Source organism: Hypanus sabinus, chromosome 3 (assembly GCF_030144855.1).
Source record: "Hypanus sabinus isolate sHypSab1 chromosome 3, sHypSab1.hap1, whole genome shotgun sequence".
Classification (NCBI taxonomy): domain Eukaryota; kingdom Metazoa; phylum Chordata; class Chondrichthyes; order Myliobatiformes; family Dasyatidae; genus Hypanus; species Hypanus sabinus.
This window is the reverse complement of record NC_082708.1, coordinates 176,678,796-176,697,913: the sequence shown is the minus strand read 5'-3', so window position 1 is coordinate 176,697,913 and position 19,118 is coordinate 176,678,796.

The following is a 19,118-nucleotide window of genomic DNA, read 5'->3' as shown; positions in this document are numbered from 1 at the left end:
ATGTCCTTGGCCATTTGGCAGGTGGCTGAATGTATAAAATCTGATTTTCTCTGATAGCCATCACTGCCAACTCTTTATCATTCAGAATCTTATGTATCCAGGAGGAAATATAACTTGTACAGCTTCATTGATGTGCTAAAATGCCAAGCATTTTTTTTAATCAAACATCGGAGAGACGCGATTGCACTAGAAAGATTACAGGGGATGATGTCTCCTGGTCTGGAGGACTTCAATCATGGGGAGGGAGTGGATAAAATGGGCCTGGTTTCCCTGAAGGCTGAAGGGTGACCTGTTTAAAAAGATATATAAAATATTACAAGAGGCATTGATAATAGATGGGGTAAAGCATGGTAGAGATATCAAGAACAAGAAGGCTTAAGCTTACAGTGAGAGGAAGGAGTTTAATGGGCATTTAAGGAGTATTTTTTTTACAGAGAATAGATGGTATCTGGAATGACACAGGCAGTCACTGGAGGAACTCAACATCAATGGGGAAAAATAAACAGGCAGTGTTTCAGACCGAGACCCTTCATCAGAACTGGAAAGGAAGAGAGCAGAAGCCAGAATAAGAAGAGGGTGGGGGGAGAGGGAAGAGTACAAGCTGCCAGTTGAGGGAGAAGGTGGGTGGGTGGATGAAGGGGAATGAAGTGAAAAGCTGTAGGTGGAAGAGGTAAAGGGGTGAAAAAAAAATCAACTGACAACAGAGGACAGTGGATAATGGAAGAAGGGGAAGGAGGAGGGGAACCAGAGGGAGGTGAATGGGCAAGTGAAGAGAAGAGAATGGGGTAAGAGGAAAATCAGAATCTTGTCATACAGGGCAATATTAAAGGAGTGCAAAGGAAGGAAGGGGTGGGTGTTACACACTGTTGTAGAATGCGTAGTGAAACTTGCGGGTTGCCCAACACAATCCTCGAACTGTGTTGGTCATCGACACAAGTGACGCATTTCACTGTCTGTTTCAATCTACATATGACAAATTAAACCAATCTTGGAAAAAAAAGAGGATTATGGACCTTACTCTAACCCTAACAACCTCATGATTAATGTCAACAAAACAAAGAAGCTGATTGCTGACATCAGAAAGGGAACATTGGGAAAGTTCGCAATTGAGAGATGAAGGATTTTAGATATCTCACAGGGAAATAGGATTGGAGAAAGATACAGAGATAGTAGACAGAAAGGTCATAGAACATTGAACAGTACAGACCCTTTGGCTCATAATGCTGTGCTAACCTTTTAATCTAGGTCCAAGATCAATCTAACCCCTCCCTTTCACAACTCCCTCCATTATTTCTGTAATCCATGACTGAAATGAGCAAGTTTTAAAATCAAGAGTGAAGTGCAGCCAGGTGACTCAGTAAGGACAGCGATGACAGGCAAATTCTCCTTTGCTTAAACTGGTACACGGACAGGAAGAATTTTGGTTCAAAGTTACAGAGCGATGTCAATCAGTGGTGGACAGGAATGATCAACTCAAGAGGAAACAAAGGCATGCGTGTGACGTTCAGCAGCATTTCAGGGGTGGGTTTGCCAGAAGGCATGGACTTGCGTTAATGTAAAATAAAATTAGATCTGATTGATGCACAAATTATTTCACTTCAAACATGCTAAATATACAGTCCACAAAATTTGAGAGCCAGGACAAAATGGTTATAAAACACTATAAGAAAGCAAGCATAGTGGAGATATGTGGGATTATTTCATGGTGTATTTCAGTCAAAGTAAATTATAATCAAAGTTCATACATTGTGTAAATTAATCTCAAGGTAATATATGGTAGTATATACCATATATGTGACTGATCCATTTTCACTCAGCCTCAATGACTTGCCTTCTCCATGTATCCCTTCATGCCCTGAACAATCATGAATCTATAAACCTCTGCCTTAAACATACATAAAGACTTGGCTTCCACAGCTGCCTGTGGCAAAGAATTCCACAGATTTACCACTCTCTAGCTAAAGAAATCCCTCCTTACCTCTGTTCTAAAATGATGCCCCTCTATTCTGATGTTCTGTTCTCTGGTCTTAGACCCTCCCACCATAGGAACCATCCTCTCCACATCCAGTCTATCAAGGCCTGTCACCATTCAATACTTTTCATTCTTCTGAATTCTATGGAAAACAGGCCCAGAGGCATCAAATGCTCTTCATATGACAACCCATCATATGGAATCATTTTTTTAACCTCCTTTGTATCTTCTCCAGTTTCAGCACTTCGTTCCTAAAGGGCCCAAAGCTGCTCACAATACTCCAAGTGAGGCCTCACTAGTGGATTACAAAGTTTCAAAATTGCATCCTTCCTTTTATGTTCTAGTCCTCTTGAAATGAATGCTAACATTACACTTGCCTTCCTCACCATAGACTCAACCTGTAAGTTAACCTTTAGGGAATCCTGCACAAGGACTCACAAGTCCCTTTGTGCCTCAGATTTTTGTATTTTCTTGTAGGCATATGCACTCTCACTCAATGTCGGCAAAACTAAGCAGTTGATTATTGATTATGGGAGGAAGAAGCCAAAGGTCCTCATTAGGGTATTAGGAGTGCAGAGGGTCAGTGACTTCAAATTCCTTGGTGTTATTATATCAGATGATCTGGCCTGGGACCATCACAGAGAAGGCATGACAATGCCTCTATACACTTAGGAATATGTGGAGATTGAACTTGTCACCTAAAACTGACAGTGCAGAGTATCACAGCCTGGTGCGGAAACACTAATGATCAGGAATGGATAAGTCTACAGAAAGTGATAGATACAGCCCAGCCCATCACAGGCAAAATCCTCCCCACCATTTACAATGATCACTGCCACAAGAAAGCAGCATCCATCACTGAAGGTCACCACCGGCCAGGCCATGCTCTCTTCTCACTGCTACACTCAGATAGGAGGCACAAGATCCTTAGGTACCATGCCACTAGGTTCAGGAACTTCTACAACAATCAGACTCCTGAACCAGAATGGAAAACTTTTCCTATTCTAATTTAAAAAATATTGATAAACATATAGTAATTAGGACTTTATGAAAGTTAACAAAGAACAGCACTAATATCTGATATTCTCTGTGTGAGATTAGGTTCTCCCCCTTTGCAACTATTTAAAATACATTCAGTGGCCACTTTATTGTGTATATCCTGTAAAATTACTTTGTACTTCGAACTTTACTGCCTCAGGGTTGGTACAATCAGCATTCACTGTATTGATGTCTGGGCTGAAATCACTTTTCAACGGCAAATCAATGGATACTCTGTGGACTTTAGACAAATGAGAAACAATTTCATGTAAGTGTACACTCAGTGATCACTTTATTAGATACCTCTATACATCTGCTCGTTGATACAAATATCTAATCAGTATGCTTGTGGTCTTCCGCTGCTGCTGTAGTCCTTCCACTTCAAGGTTTGTCGTGTTTTATGTTTGAGGATATTTTTCTGCATACCGCTGTTGCAACATGTGTTTATTTGAGTTACTGTCGCCTTCCTGTCAGCATGAACCAGTCTGGCCATTCTCCTCTGACCTCGCTCACTAACAAGGCGGTTTCACCCACAGAATTGCCACTCACTGGATGTTTTTTTCTCCTTTTTTTACAGCATTCTCTGTAAAGTTTAGAGTCCTTTGTGAGTGAAAATTACAAGAGCTTAGCAGTTTCTGAGATACTTTAACCACTCTGAGCGACAGCAACAATCTTTCCAAGGTGAAAGTCACAAGGTCACATTTCTTTCCCATTCTGATGATTGGTCAGAACAACAAATTAACCTCTTGACCACGACTGCTTTTATGCACTGAGTTGCTGCCACATGATTGGCTGCTTAAATATTTGCATCAACAAGCAGGTGTATTGGTGATTTGCATGACAGTACTGATGGATTTGTGGCCAGGTTTGCAGACAATACAAAGATAGGTAGAGGGGCAGGTGGTGTTGAGTTAACAGGGAGCCTGCAGATGGACTTAGACAGACTGGACGAATGGCCAAAGAATTGGCAGATGTCCTCTTTGGTAGAAGGAATAAAGGAGTAGACTATTTTCAAAACAGGGAGAAAATCCAGAAATCAGAGATGCAAAGGAACTTGGAATCCTTGTGCAGATTCCCTAACGGTTACTTGCAGATTGAGTCAGTGGTGAGGAAAGCAAATGCAACATTGGCAGTCATTACAAGAGGACTAGAGTATAAGAGCAAGAATGTGACACTGAGGCTCTATAAGGCACAGTTAGACTGCACTTGGATTATTGTGAGCTGGTTTGCGTCCCTCATCTAAGAAAAGATATGCTGACATTGGAAAGAGTTCAGAGGAGGTACACAAAAATGATTCTGGGTATGAAAGAATATTATTTCATACAGTATTATTTAAAAGCCTTAGGTACATATTTATAGCTAGGGTGCCTAAGACTTTTGCACAGTACTGTAGTAATTGTATATATTGCACTGTACTGCTGTCACAAAAAAAAACATGACATATGCGAGTGATGATAAACCTGATTCTGATCTGCGTCTGTATTGTGGAATGAGATTGGGAAGGGGTCAGGGAGAGGGGAATCATGGTTGGGAAAAGGGGAAGGGAGAGGGAAGGGAGTGGGAAGCACCAGAGAGATGTTCTGTAATGATCAATAAGCCAGTTGGTTGGAATCAAACAATCTAGCCTGATGTCTCAGGGCTGGGAGTGCCTTCACCTGCACTACCTCCCCATCCCAGCACTCCTTCTCTGCCACTTGTCCCACCTACCTGTCGCAGCACTCCACCCTCACCATTCCCAACATCCTTTGCTCCCGCCAGGTTTACAAACTCGCTATCTGGTCCACATTGACAAATATAGTATTATGCAAAAGTCTTTGTGTTACAAGGGGGCGTTGGGAACAGACCCAAGTGCAGGACACAGACACAGAGGTAGTATAAACAGAACTGGGTTTATTGATAGTTACTAGGAAGACCAGGGAGCGAGGACTAAATGTCAACATGGACGTAAACATTGGATAACAAACCGGTAAAACCTGGACTAGGGCTTGGACTTGGAACCTGGACTCAGACCCTGGACCTTGGCTTGGACTCAGAACTTGGATCTTGACTTGGACTTGGAACTCAGACCACAAGTTTGGAATTGGACTGGACTTTTAGCACAAAAAGACAGAATACCAAATTCGGAGTAGCAGCGAATGGCCAGATCTACTCAGCTGGAAGGACTTGGACAATGAGGAGACAAAACCACACAGTGACAGTCCATACGTATGTTTGCTCAGAGTGGCAGCAAATGGTCAGCAAGTCTTCACCTGGCCACAAAACCACATAATTAGTACCTCACTCAAAGCCGCGGCAAAACAGCCGGCAACTCAGCTGGACACAAAAACGACTGAATTCGCTAAGCAGCCACAGGCACCGAGGCGACTAGAGTCCACGATTCACGATGGTCCCAGGATGAACATAACCGTAGTGGCTACGGTGAGATGACTGGTTTCCGGTGACTGGTTTCTGGTGACGGTTCAGCAAGCAGTACTGTAACCTGGAGCCTTTATGTTGCCAGTATGAAATGAAGATCAGGTGCTTTAATTAAGGCGCCCAACACAACACAGGGAAAAGGAAATAAGTGGAATGACGAATCCATGGACCGGACCGTGACACTTTGGCAGCCTAGCTTTATGTACGTGTGATGCACCATCAATAACTCTCGGAGACAGGAAGTGAACAATAGGCTTTTATTAGCAGCAAAAAGGGAGCACGACATCTCAGAGACTGAGGGAGGAGCAGTGCCCCAATTGCCTTTAAACAGGGGTCTGTGGGAGGAGCCACAGGAGAGTCAGCAAAAGGGCATGTCCAGACAGGTATGCATAGTTTACACAACGTGCCCAAGACTTTTGCACTGTATGAGAAGCATTTGATGGCCCTGGACTTGTACTCACTGAAGTTTAGAATAACGGGGGTGGGGGGGGGGGGTGGGTGAGGTAGGTGGAATCGCTTTGAAGCCAATCGGACATTCACTGGCCTAGACATTATGGATGTGGAGACCATGTTTCCTATAGTGGAGGGATATAGCAGCAGAAAGCACAGCTTCTGAATAGAAGAATGCCCCTTCAGAATCATAGGAGGGAGAATGTCTTTGGCTAGAGTGTGATAAATCGTGTAATTCATTGCTACAGATGGCTGTGGAGGCTAAGTCATTGGGTGTCTTTAAAGCAGAGGTTAATGCTCCAATGTCTTATGGCCTTATGGTCTTATGGTTTTTATAGTATTATTTTCAAACTGCATATACATCATCACAAACTACCCCGAGCTTCATTTACTAGTGGGTAATATTTATCCAACCTTAAAAAAAGGGACCAAAATGCAACACAAAATTCAAGTGTGGTTTCTGTAGATGCCTGCACTGTTGTTACAAAACTTCCTACCTCTTGCACTCGATCCTCCATGCAACAAAAATACAATATTCTATTTGTCTTTGTCATTACTTGCACTATCACATTTCATCAGCTGCTTTCATGAAGTCCCTGTGGTGAACTATGTGCCTGTCGGGACACGCCTCCTGCTGACTGCTCCTGTGGCTCCTCCCACAGGCCCCTGTATAAAGGAGATCTGAGGCCTGACGCTCGGCCTCAGTCTCCAGGACATAATATGATGGACACTCACTCCTGGTTCCTTCTTCCAGTCAATAAAAGCCGATATCTCGCCTACGTCTCAGTGTGAGTTATTGATGGTGCATCAGTCCCTGAATTTAATTTTCATGTCTAGCTGTGCATGATCTTTGGTGCATTTTGAGAATTTACTTCTTTGGTTTCACATATCCAATACTCACTTTTTTTTAAACCACATAAATCTGTTATATTAATGCAGCACATTTGAGGTCATGTAAATGTACATTTGCTTAGTGTAGCAAGGATCTGAAATGTATATTAATCTGCTTCCTGTTAAAGTACCAGTGTGATTCAGTAATAATAGCAATGGCAGACTTGAGACCTGTCCCTGTCAGACACTAATAACTAATCATTATATCATATTTATAAGTCTTTATAAGGCATTGGTCAGACCATACTTGAAGAATTGTGAACAGCTTTGAGTCCCTTATCAAGAAATGGTTGTCATAGCATTGGAGAGGGCCCAGAAGAGGTACACAAGAATGATTCTGGAACTGAAAAGGCTGGGGAATGTTTGATGGCTCTGGGCCTGTGCTCACTAGAGTTAAAAGAATGAGGAGGGATCTCATTGAAACCTATTGAACATTGAAAGGCCCAAATAGAGTGAATGTAGAGAGGATGTTTCTTATAGCGGGAGAATTTAGGGCAAGAGTGTGTAACTTCAGAACAGATGGAACTTGACCCAGTACACGGCAACATGAATGGAGTCTGATAAAGAATTTTACTTTGAACTTTGAATTCCTTTTAGAACAGAGATGAGGGGGAATTTCTTTAGCCAGCAGCTGGCGAATCTGTGGAATTCATTGCCATCGTCTGTGGAGGCCAGGTCATTGGGTATAGTTAAATTGGAGGTTGATAGATTGTTGATTAGTGAGATGTCAAAGGTTACAGGGAGAAGACAGGGAGAATAAATCACCATGATGAAATGGCAGAGCAAACCAAATGGACCGAATAGCCTAATTCTGCCTCTTTGTCTAATGGTCTTATTTGGAAATAATTAGCAAGTCGACGGCATCTATAGAGAGAGATGTCTCTGGTCATTATCCTTTCGTCAGAACTGGGAAATATTAGAGGAAATGGATTTAACAAAATGAAAGATCGAAGCAAAAAAAAAAACAAACTATCAGAGAGCAAAACAGAATTTCATTAAGTTCAAAGCTCAAAGTAAATATATCATCAAAATACATATATGTCATCATATGCAACACAAGATTCATTTTCTTATGGGAATACTCAATAAATCCATAATAGAATAATAACCATAATAGAATCAATGGAAGACCGCAACAACTTGGGTGTTCAACTAGTGTGCAAAAGACAATAAACTGTGCAAGTACAAAAAGAGAGAAATAATAATGAATAAACAAGCAATAAATATCAAAAATGTGAGATGTAGAGTCCTTGAAAATTAGTCCATAGGCTGTGGAAACATTTCAGTATTGGGGCAAGTGACATTGCGTGAAGTTACTGACTTTGGTTCCAGAGCCCGATGTTTGAAGGGTAATGACTATTCCTGAATCTGGTAGTGTGAGTCCTGAGGCTCCCGCAGCACTTCTAATGGTAGCAGTGAGAACAGAGCATTGCCTGGGTGGTGTGGATGCCTGATGATAGATGCTGCTTTCCTGCAACAATGCTCCATGTGAATGTATTTAATGTTTTACCCATGATGGACTAAACGATTACAGGCCCAAACTCAAATCATACATTAACCTTTCCATTCCTGGGATGATTCTCATAAACCTTCTCTGGACCCTCTCTCATGCCAAAACATCATTTCTTAGATATGGTGCCCAAAGTTGCTCACAATACTCCAAATGTGATCTGATTGATGGCTTATAAAGGCTCAGCGTTACGTGTTTAATCTTATATTCTAGTCCTCTCGAAATTAATGCTAACATTGCATTTGCCTTCCTTACCACAGACTCAACCTGCAAATTAACCTTTAAGAAATCTTGCATGCAAAGTCCCATGTCCCTTTGCACCTCTGATTTCTGAATTTTGTTCTTGTTTAGAAAGTAGTCTACACCATTATTCTTTCAACCAAAGTGCATGACAATGCACTTCCCTGTTATATTCCATCCGTCACTTCTTTGCCCATTCTCCTAATCTGTCCAAGCCCGTCTGCAAGCTTCTTGCTTCTCCAACACTGCCTGCTCCCCCAACCTATCATCTACAAAGCCATCAATTCCTTCATCCAGGTTATTAAAATACAGTTGAGCACTGTTGATTAGAGAAGCTGAAATCTGAAAATCTCTAAAGTCCTACATTTTTTTGAGCACTGACAGGACACCACAAGTGGAAAATTCCACAAGGCGCTGGGAAGATTCCCAGGTGATGTGCCAGTCTCTGCACACCATACAGAGCTCTGAGAAGTGACCTCACATACGCTGAGTGGGGCCCTATTGGCCCCAGTTTGCTTTCAGCAGTCGTCATAGCCAGATCTTTCTGCATTGCTCAAGATTCAAAGTACATTCGTTATCAAAGTATGTATGCAGTATACAAACCTAAGATTCATCTTCCCCACAGACAGCAACGAAACAAAGAAACACCATGGAACCTGTTCAAAGAAAAATATCAACCCCATCTCCCCATGCACAAATTGCAACAAACAAAATTAAGTGGAAAACAAAGGTTATAAAACACAAAATCAAAAGAGTCCAGACATATTCAGTTCAGCTCAGGTTGTTATCTACAGGCTGCCCTGATTCAAAATTCCCCAAAACTGCAGCAAAAAATAAGGAGTGACTAGAAACCAGAAACACATCATAATGTGAACAACAGAGTCCAATCCATAAACCATGTCGATTAAACCTTGCCCGAGACCCAGAATTCGAGGCACTGGCCTCGATGATCTCAATCTTTGTCAGTGTTTTAAATTGGTGAGAAATGGAGTCGATCACGGTCTTGCGCCCAGTCTCCGGGCTTCTTGGCCCTGACCGTGCACCCTTTGCTGAAAGCCTCACTGAACAGACTCCATGGACCAAATGACCCAATTCTGCTCCTATAGCTTACTGAACACCCTCTGAGACAACAGTGCACCAGCTCGCTCAATTGGCTGGCAAATACAGCACCAAACTGTAGAACACAAGCTCCAACAGTAGCAGACCCACATTTGAAAGAAAAAGAAGTGGTAAAAGAGGTGAAAGGAGTAGTTTTGTGGACCGTCTGGTGGATGTTGCCTTTGGTCACTTTGTTCAGTGGCACTATCAATCACAGTGATTAACATTTGTTTCGTACTCATTCTCTGTTCTGAGCTGTGAAGATATTGCTCAAAATGTCAAGAAGTCCTGCAGTTACACCAGGAGTAATAGTGAAAAGAGGAATAAACGCTTTTGTTTATTTATAACGTGGAAAGTCAAGTTGTTGGAAAAACTTGAGAGCGGTGCAAATGTGAAGCACCTGACAGAGGGGTGTTGTGTTGGAACGGCCATCATTTATGACCTGAAGAATCAGAAAGACAAACTGTTAAAGTTTTACACAGAAAGTAATTAATGGAGTAAATGAAGAGGTCAGTAGTGTATTGAAAGAGTGGACTTATTAGTGATGGAGTGAACGTATGCCAATTAACGAACGGTACGCTGATTATGAAACAAGCAAAGGTCTATCAAACCAAACTGAAAATAAAATCCCAAGTTGAAGTGTAACAAGACCAACATCAATATTGTGTCAAAAATGTTGACTTCTCAGTTTTTTTCCACAAAAGTCTGAGGTGTAAAGGGTTTTGGGAATCCTCGTCTAGGATTCCCTAAAGGTGAACTTGCTGGTTAAGTCGATGGTGAGGAAGGCAAATGCAGTGTTAGCATTCATTTCATAAGGATTAGGATATAAGAGCAAGGATGTAACATTGAGGCTTTACAAAGCACTGGTGAGGCCTCACTTGGTGTCTTGTGAATGGTGTCTTGGGACTGTTATCAAAGAAAGAATGTGCTGACATTGGAGAAGGTGAATCCGGAACTCGTTGCCACAGGCAACTGCGGAGGCCATGTCATTGAGTGTACTTAAAGTGAAGGCTGGCAGATTCTTGATAAGTTAGGGTGTGAAAGGTTACACAGGGAGAAGGCAGGAGAATAGGGCTGAGAGGGAAATGGTTCAGCCATGATCAAAAGGCAGAGCAGACTTGAAGGGCCAAATGGCCTAATTCTTCTCCGGTGTCTATTGAAGTTAATCTTTTGTTTTTACAACTTGAATAAAACTTAAAAGGTAAAATACAAATATGGTGTATGGTAACCTTTTAATCAAACTTTGGCATCGTAGGTGGAGACTGAAATCCTGCTGTTGCGTGTTGCCGATCAATGGCTGATTCAGGTCCTCTCCTGATGCTGCTTTGCTGGTTTTGTTACAATGCACATGGTATATCTTCATTATATTAATAGTATTTAATCATTTTTACTGGTAAATACACGTGTGATGCGCAAGGGTAAGACGAAGACTGTTCAGTCGGGAATGATGGCGATCCCAAACAGCCACTAACTGTCCACCTGGGCAGCCGAATAGTGATAACTTGCCTTTTTGGTGGTTCAAAGTACAAATTATTGTTTCATGCACAAGATTATTAAAAATGTTACGTGAGAGCCTTCAGTAGGTATATGTATAAGGTGTGTTACTTGTTTATTTATTGTGATACAGCGTGAAATAGGCCATTCCAGCCCTTCGAAACACACCGCCCAGCAATTCCCTGATTTAACCCTAGACTAATCATGGGACAATCTATAGTGACCAACTAACCTACCAACCGGTGCATCTTTGGACGGTGGGGGGAAGCCAGAGCTCCCGGAAGAAACCTACGCCCTCACCAGGATAAGGTACAAACTCCTTTAAAGGCACTGGCAGGAATTGAACCTAGGTCACCTGCACTGTGAAGTGCTAACCACTACACTACTGTGCTGCCCCGTACGTTATGTAAATAGACTTGAGTCATTCCGAAGCTATCTCATTATATAGACGCAAATATTCCAAAATTCGAAATCTGAATTCCAAAACACCTCTGCCTCCAAGTGTTTCAGATAAGGGGTGCTCAACCTGGATTGCATGAAAAGTAGTGGAACAACACCAACCTTTTAATCGATGGAACAGCTGAATTCTAGAGCAAACTTTCCCAAGGGGTGATCTGATAATGACTGACAATTTGTATTTTGTTATTGCGTTGAAGCGTTAAGGCACCAGAGGCAAATTCCCCAGCTCCCCATTGTAAAAAAACTGTAGTTGAATTGTTTTACATGTATCTGAGAAGGCAGCTGGCCTCAGTTTAATATCTCAGTTTTTAAAAAATGCACATAAATTCATTTTACACTGGGAGGTTTTATGCTTCAGTCTCCAACATGGGACCTTAACTAAAGCCTTCTTCCTTAAAAGTGTGAATGTCACCTACTGAGCCGCAGCTGACATGCACAAGGAACTGAATACTTTCATCTAATTTCACAGGAAACTAGTCAACAACTTTCATTGGATAATTTTTAATGTATAAAGTCTTGCAGTAAACTTATTGATGGTTCAAAGTCTGGGAAAGAAATGTTTCAATGCATTCAAAGATTACTGGAAAAGTCATTATAAACCCATCCTCCCTTTGTGAGTGTTTTTTTCTCAGCATTATCAGAGGGCACAAATCAATTATTTGGCTGTGCTCCAGGATAGATATGGAGACCAGATCTAAAGCTGTGGCCAGTTTCTCTCCTTGAATGGTTTCAATTAACAAAATAGGTTTTCTGTGACACAAGGGATACCGCAGGTGCTGGAAACCCAGAAAAACACATACAAAATGCTGGAGGAACTCAGAAGATCGAGCGGCATCTATGGAAAGGAATCAATAGTCCATATTTTGGACCAAGAAACTTCATCAGGATAAGTCTCAGCTAGAAACATCAAATGTTTATTTCTTTCCATAGACACTGGCTGACCTGCTGAGTTCACTTAGTATTTTATATGAGTTACCCTGGGTTTTTTTGTGATAATCCATTTGCTTCATCACCCTCATTATTAGAAACATAGAAAATAGGTGCAGGAGTAGGCCATTCAGCCCTTCAAGCCTGCACCGCCATTCAGTATGATCATGGCTGATCATCCAACTCAGAACCCTGTATCTGCTTTCTCTCCATATCCCCTGATCCCTTTAGCCACAAGGGCCATACTTAACTTCCTCTTAAATATAGTCAATGAACCGGCCTCAACTGTTTCCTGTGGCAGAGAATTCCACAGATTCACCACTCTCTGTGTGAAGAAGTTCTTCCTCATCTCGGTCCTAAAAGGCTTTCCCTTTATCCTTAAACTCTGACCCCTCGTTCTGGACTTCCCCAACATCAGAAACAATCTTCCTGCATCTAGCCTGTCCAATCCCTTTAGAATTTTATACGTTTCAATAAGATCCCCCCTCAATCTTCTAAATTCCAGTGAGTATAAGCCTAGTTGATCCAATCTTTCTTCATATGAAAGTCCTGCCATCCCAGGAATCAATCTGGTGAACCTTCTCTGTACTCCCTCTATGGCAAGAATGTCTTTCCTCAGATTAGGGGAGCAAAACTGCACACAATATTGTAGGTGTGGTCTCACCAAGGCCTTGTACAACTATTCTAGGTGCGGTCTCACCAAGGCCTTGGACAAATAATTGATCATTTAATGAACAAAATCTTTGTTTTGATCAGCTATTTTCCAAAAAAGTGTCATTGAGAAAGGTCATGGAATCAGAAGTCCTTCAACCAATAGAGCCTGTCCCAACCATCAACTACATTTATAATACTGCTCAAAAGTCTTAGTCATATATAGTTAAGGTGCCTAAAACTTTTGCACAGTACTGTATTTGTCAACATGGAACGGAGAGCAAGTTTGTAAAATTGGTGGGAGCAAAGGATGTTGGGAATGACAAGGGTGGAATGCCGCAGGAGGAGTGTGGTCCAGGTGACTGTAAATGAGTACTGGGGCAGGAGGTGGCATGTGTGCAGATACACCCAGCCCTGAGACACCAGGCAAGGTCATTTGATTCCAAACAATTGGTTTATTGACCATTAGAATGTCTCTCTGGTGCTTCCCACACTCTCTCCTTTCCTTTTTCTTTTCCCCAATCATGATTCCCCTCTCCTTGCCCCCTTCACACTCTCAGTCCACAATGGAGACCCATATCAGAATCAGGTTTATCACCATTCACTCATGTCATGACATGTGATTTTTTTTTGTGGCAACAGTACAGTACATAAAATTACTCCAGTACTGTGCAAAAGTTTTAGGCACCCTAGCTATATACATGACTGATTATGAGTAGCCAATTAACCTCCCTTTGGGATGTGAGAGAAAACCAGAGCACCTAGAGGAGACTGATAGGGTCACAAAGAGAACATGCAAGCTCCATAAAGCCATCACCCAAAGTGAAGACTGAACTCTCTAGCTGCTTCCTTGGGCCATCCATTGATTTTAGGTCATTGGCTAACTAGTCCAGTAAGTTAAACGTTATGCAACTGTACCACAATCTCTGTAAGTGATCTCAATTTCTATTAAATTTCAGTCAATTTTGTGAGTGTGGCACTGACTCAGTGAGAACACTTTCTTGGATTGCACAGTTGTGTAACCTGATGTGAAATTCTTTGGCAAGTTGCAGCCATGACTTGCAAAGAACATCTAAAACAGGATTAAAGTGTCAGACCCTTAGCAATTGCTTTACAATTCAAAAATATCAAGACTGACCTTTCTTTTCAAGAGAGGTTACAAAGTCTCTGTTCTTATTCCTTTTTTTTTTAAGGAGGGACAGAGTGCAAGTCAGACTCTAGAGCATAGGTGTCAAACTCAAGGCCCACGGGCCATATCCGGCCTGGCGTACAATTATATCCGGCCCGCGAGATCATTTTAGATATATCTATTATTTTAATTATTAATGGCCCGGCGATATGAAGCCTATGATTGTAAGTTAATACCAATCATAAAAATAATGCTTGCTCAGCAGTCTTCTTCATAAGAAATGGAATTTGTGAAGTGAAACACTTTGTAGTTATAGCAGAGACTGAGACACATGAGAACAGGCTGAAAAAACGGAGGCAATGAAAGCTGCGTTCGCACGCGCCCGACTGATCCGGCCCGCATGAAGTTGCATTTTTCTCAATCCGGCCCGTGACCTAAAATGAGTTTGACACCCCTGCTCTAGAGAATATCAATCTACAACAGTAAGGTATAGTTCAAGATGCACCAGCCATTGTCTAGGCCATTTCTCATTTTCTACCATAGCATATAATTTAAAAGGCAACCAGAATTGGATTACTGATAAGAACCTGATGCATATCACATGTCCTGGTTGTGTGATCACTGACCAGGCAAACAATCTCTGAAGTTTATTGATAATGGCCAGGATAACCCGTAATGTGAAGACACTGCCCAGGTGAAGGCAATGGCAAATCACTTCTGTAGAAGAATTTGCCAAGAACATCCATGTCCATGGATATACTATGATCACCAACATCGTGTGACATGGCACATAATGATGATGACTGATGAGTGGGTGGTGAATCTATGGAATTTATTGCCACAGTCGGCTGTAGAGGCCAAATTATTGGCCAAGGTTGATAGGTTCTTAATTAGTAAAGGTATCAAAGGTTATGGATAGAAGGTAGGAGAATGGGATTGAGTGGAAAAATATATCAACTATTATCAATGGCACAGCAGACTTGAGGACCTGAGTAGGTAGTTCCACTCCTATGAGTTACAGTTTTATGAGGAAATTGAGGCTTTAGCACATTGATACGAATGACATGTACAGACACTCTTATCACTGCCACATTTACAGGAAGAAGGTTGTCTCAGGAATTGAAGCTTATGCCTCCATGGCAACAAGACTTGGAGAGTCCACAGGCATGGACCGATGATTACAAATAATGGCCTGCATGTATCGTCACACATAGCATGCCTGCAATTTTCAGCCGAGCAACACAAGCAATAATAGCAGAACAACTGCATAAAATAGCAATTGCAAAAAACAAACCTCTTTCCTCCATCACCTCCACCCACCCACCCTCTCACACACACGAACAGAGTCTTCCAACTGCTCCCAGGCCTCCAACCTCCAGTGGGCTCAAGGATTTCAAGACATTGGGGCTCCAACTTCCCCACAGAACTTGCATTTGCCGACCCAAGACTTTGGCCATCAGGCCTCGACTTTCAGTCTCCCAATTGTCCTCCGGCTTCAATCTTCGGTATCAACCCTAGAACTCACCAATGACAGGAACCCAAACTCCAGGCTTCCAAATCCAGACTCGCCAGCTCGCACACTTGGGGGGGGGGGGGGGGTGGAAATCACTGTCTTCAAATGTGCAAAGACAGAAAGCAGAGTGCAAAGCACACAGCAAAGGCCTAGACTCTAGCCTGACCTCTATCTCCCCAACATCCCTGTCCCTGTACCCTAACCCGATCCCCTGAACCCAAAGCCAACCCTACAAGCTTAAAAAAACCCAGCTTAGTCACATAAAAAAATCGTGGTTATTTTCTGTTGGAGAAGGCTTCTCACAAACTACCCACCCACCTTTTTCATCAGCTGCCATCTAGCCAATCCATAGAGCCATCTGCAATTGTCAGTCACGTCAGAGCCAATAAAATGCACGCTGCTGTAGGAGTAAGCAAAATGTTATTACCACACCAATGACCCAGGTTGTGTTCCGCCACTGAATGTAAGGAGTTTGTATGTTTTCCCAGTGACCACACATGCTCCAGTTTCTCCCACCTTCCAAAGACGTACAGGTTAGTAGGTCATTGATTACATGGGTATGATTGGGGCCGGAACACACTGTTACCATGCTGTATCGCCAAATGAATAAATAACAGAAGCAAAGGCAAATCACTCTTGAACCCAAGAGATTACCTAAGAGAAAGAAAAAGCAAAATAGCCATGCTGAAGGCAATATTGAGAGAATCTAACCACCCAGGCTGTAGATGTAATGGCTGAGTTCTCCAACATCAATATCTAGAGGTCATCATTAACCAGAAACTTATTTTGGTCAGTTAGATAAAAATTTTGATTTTTAGAGGAGGTCAGTTCATGATAAACGCAAGAGATTCTGCAGGTGCTGTAAATCCAGAGCAACACACATGAGATGCTTGAGGTACTCAACAGAACAGGCAGCAACTCTGGAGGGGAATAAACAGTCAATCTTTCAGTCTGGTCATCAGGACTCAGCCCTGCACTTACTCGCCTGGCCTCTTCTGACCATGCCTTCTGAGCCCAAGAAAGACGAGGTGGGAAGGAGCAGGGATCCACCACCATCTCATTTCCCCTCCAAGTCACATGTTGGCATCATCACTAAGCATCCCTGCATTCTAAAACATGCCTCCTTTTGACACTGCTATCACAGGTGGGAGAGGTACAGAAACCTGAAGACTCACACTCAGTGACTTTGGAACTGCTTTCTGGTCTGGCTGTCAGATTTATGAATAGCCCTGAACCCACAGGCACTACCTCATTATTCCCCTTCCTGTTCTGTGTATCTATTTTTGTAAGTTATAATAGAACATAGAATAGTACAGCACAATACAGGCCCTTCAGTCCACAATGTTGTGCTGACCCTTAAACCCTGCCTCCCATATATCCCCCCATCTTAAATTCCTCCATATACTTGTCTAGTAGTCTCTTAAATTTCACTAGTGTACCTGCCTCCACCACAGACTCAGGCAGTGCATTCCACGCACCAACCACTCTCTGAGTAAAAAACCTTCCTCTTATATCCCCCTTGAACTTCCCACCCCTTACCTTAAAGCCATGTCCTCTTGTATTGAGCAGTGGTGGCCTGGGGAAGAGGTGCTGGCTGCCCACTCTATCTATTCCTCTTAATATCTAATCATTATTGATTAGGCGAGGGTTAAATCAGGGGTTACTGGGCCGTGTGGCTCAAAGGACTGGAAAGACTTATTCTGAGCTATTTCCACAATAAATAAATAAAACTAACGGAAGCTTTAAGGTTCCAAGGATTCATTCAATGTCAGAGAGTGTAGACAGTACACAACCGAAAATTCCTACTCTTCACGTACATCCACAAAACAAGAGATCCCATAGAATGAATGATAGGAACGTCAGAGCTCCAAAGCCTCCCATCCCCCACCCACTCATGCCAGCAGAAACACCAACACCCCCCCCCCCCCCCCCCACCACCACCACCACCATGCAAGCAGTATCAGAAGCTCCTAAAGAGACCTTGAACCTTTGGTATCTCAGACAGGCTCTCTCTCTCTCTCCAGTGAGGGAGAGTGTGGTCACTCCTGCAACAACGAGAGTGGAGACCAGCAACTCACCATTCCAATGTTAAATTCCAGTGATGATAACTGTGCCACCAAAAGAAATAAAACAAATGAAAAACTCATGCCAATATATTTATATCAATACATTTCACACCTGAAGGCCATTTGAATGATACAATTTGTCTTACACAAAGAGAAACAAAGAGAAGAAATTGGAAAACTGGGGATAATAATGTCAAGTTATACTTGACAAAAATGGAAAATTATTCTCACAAGGTTCTGCCACTAACTCGTGTAAGTTCCAACATAAATGTAAAAACCTTTCTGTGTGTGTTTAAACCTTTGGTCATTCTGTGCTCCCCTATCCTTTGTGTTCAGCAGATGCAATAGTTGGATGTGAAGGAAGAGGCGTCAGTTATCAATATGAAATTCACCCAGATGACAGACAGCATTCCCTCAAATTAAACCTACCTCCACTCAGATCCCACTGTAAGGATTAACACCAGATTGTAGTGATGAATCATCCTAATCATAATTCATTGTTCTGGCTTTTAACATTCATCAGAAGCCAACGTATTGGCATAAATTGCAAGCTCAAAGGTTAATGGACTGTTAGCCTATTTTTCATTAGTGCTGGGGAAAAGAAAGGTCTGCTTATTGTGTAGAGACATGGGACAAAGCATTTTTTCCAGGACCCTGAACCGCATAAGAAGTGGCAACAGGAAAAGACTACCCAACTCTGTCTTTCCTTAAGTACACTTTCCTGCCTTTTCTCCTGACATTTGATTTCTTTTCAAATGAGGAATTGAACCACCTCCACCTTAACTGTCTGTGGAAAGACAAATCTCAGGATTATATACGTACTTGGATACAAAATGTACATTGAATCTTTAGGTGTTCACAAGGGACTCTAGGCCACAGCCCTCTGTGGTAAGGAAATTTAAAGACTTACAACCCTCTGAGCAAAAAATTCTTCCTCATCCCAGTTTAAAATGGGCAGTCCCTTGCACAGAGGGAGTCTCCATGATGGATGTCACTGTCCAATGTAGTTCATCAGAATGGTATTTAGGGTTACAGGAGATTGTCTTGAACTGCATTGAGCAAGAGCATTAAGGGGCGATATTCAAAATTAAATTATTCTTATTTTTTTTTATTTTATTGAGATACAGCTCAAAATAGACCCTTCCAGCCCTTTGAGCCATGCAGACCAGCAATCCCCAGATTTAATCCTGGCTTAATCATGGGATCAATTGGTAGGTTTTTGGACTGTGGGAGGAAATTGGAGCACCCGGAGGGAACCCATGAAG